The sequence below is a fragment of the Manis javanica genome, chromosome 1, assembly GCF_040802235.1.
Source record: "Manis javanica isolate MJ-LG chromosome 1, MJ_LKY, whole genome shotgun sequence".
NCBI classification, from domain to species: Eukaryota; Metazoa; Chordata; class Mammalia; order Pholidota; family Manidae; genus Manis; species Manis javanica.
Window position 1 is genome coordinate 5299982 of NC_133156.1, and position 2172 is coordinate 5302153.

Genomic DNA, 2172 nt, shown 5'->3' on the forward strand with positions numbered 1-2172 from the left:
TGAGTCAGTTTTGATTTAGCAAGTTGAAGAATTTCTTTTCTTAATAGTGGTATTGTTCATGCACTGCCCCATTAGTGTTTATGACAAAATTTAGAAAAGGATAAGATATTTTATTTAGAACAAGGGAAAAATATCATATCTCCAGACATCACAGGAAAATTTCAATCAGAAGCAGTAAGATTATTCTACGGAACAAAACAAGACAACCAACATTTGCCCTAAGGAATAAATCCCCTTACACATCGACACTTGATTCCAAAACTCAGCAAGTAGATGCACAGCTTGAAAATTAATGTAATGCATAGTAATATAATGTGCAATTTAAAATTTGCTTTATTGTATTCAGGGCCATCTCTGACTCTAAGGTCATATTTGGTCAATCTCTTGGTTCAAAACTGTGTTCCTGTGTAGACTTTACCCCAGTGACCAATAAATCATACTAGTATGTTAAAGTCTACATCAGGAATACCAGGAATAATGGGCAAAAAGGGATAAAAATGAGTTTCAGATTTCTTCTACAAAATTCTAGAAATGTCCTAATTGCAAAGTTGAATTTTTTCCACTGGAGTGGTAAAATTCATGACTATACTTTTAGTAAAGCTAGGGAATTATTACACTGGATGTTGTCTGTCATTTGAAAAGAAGTCACTCTCAAGAAATCTAAAAAGTTCCATGAGATAAAATTTCCTTTTAGGAAATTTCCTAATTTTTCATATCAAAGGTTGGGAATACATTAGGAAAGATAGGAAAAAAGCAAAGGGGAAAACCAAAACCATTGGCATCACAGAGAGAAGGTTTACTAAGTTGAGTAACTCAAGTTGCAACCAGTAGTAAAAAAATGAAAATTCCAGGAAATAAAAAAGGAGCAAGTTCTATTTCTAAAACCTGATCAAACTCTGAGAATTTTGGCCTGTGGTCACAGGCACTACTTTCTCAGGATAATTTTCATTTTGATGCCTTCCACCCCTAAGAATCTTTTCAGAGTCCCCTTTATGTCCTTATTCCTGAGACTGTACATGGAGGGTTTCAGCATGGGTGTGACCATGGTGTACATCACTGAGGCTGTTGCTCTTGAGTGTGAGCTGTGGATACCAGCAGAGCTAAAGTGAACACCTAGGCATGTGCAATAAAATAAGGAGATAATGGAGAGGTGAGATGCACAGGTGGAAAATGCCTTGTACTTCCCTTGGGCTGATGACGTCCCACATATTGAGGAAACTATGTCAGAGTAAGTGTCAAGGATCCCAGTGAAGGGACCACCAGCAACACAGCTGTGAGGTACGTCACCATATCATTAAGGAAAGTGTCAGAACAGGCAAGTTGGACCACCTGATTGACTTTACAGAAGAAGGGGAGATGTCCAAGTGTGTAGAGAAGGACATTTGCAAAATTGTTAAACAGTAAAAGGGAATGCAGGACACTCATGATCCAGGACATCAGAACCAGCAGTCCAGAGAGCTGGGGGCTTATGATGACCACGTAATAGAGGGGCTTACAGATGGCCACATACTGGTCGTAGGCCACTGCAGTCGGGAGGAAGATGTCCAACCTTGTAAAGAGTGTGAAAAATTAATCTGGGTGATACAGCCTTCATAGTTAATGTCACTGCTCTCTGTCTGGGTGTTCCACAACATCTTGGGGATGGTGGTGGAGGTGAAGCAGATGTCCACAAAGGACAGGTTGGAGAGGAAGAAGTACATGGGTGTGTGCAGGTGGAGTCTGAGCTGACAGCCAGGCTGATAAGCTGGTTTCTGAACAGTGATTAGGTACATGAAGAGGAAAAGCCTAAATATGAGGGACTGCAGTTGTGGGTCCTCTGAGAATCCCAGAAGATGAAATTCTGACACCCGTGTGAGGTTTCCTGGTTCCATGGGGTGGAGGTGCCTACCAGGATATAGAAAAAATAACAACAAATTTTCAACATGCTAGCATTTCTCACTTGATTGAAATGTTATTATTTGTATTTTGCAACCAAATAGTTCATTTAAATATTTTTTATGGATCTATCCCCTTTAGGAGATTCCCCATTTCATCCCTGATGAAGCATTTTTGTCCCATTCTCATAATTTCCCTCAAGATTTTATGCATTCTACTATTTTATTGAGAATAAATTTCATGCATGTGAGAAAAATGTATTGTGTCAACCAAGTTTAAGGCAATGTCTTGACAATG

The 2172-nt window shown here is 39.1% G+C and overlaps 1 pseudogene; it reads right to left on the minus strand.

Moving 5' to 3' along the window:
* Window positions 1-925: 925 nt before the first annotated feature.
* LOC140849185 (olfactory receptor 7A10-like) lies at window positions 926-1871 on the minus strand (annotated as a pseudogene).
* Between the last annotated feature and the right edge of the window lie 301 nt (window positions 1872-2172).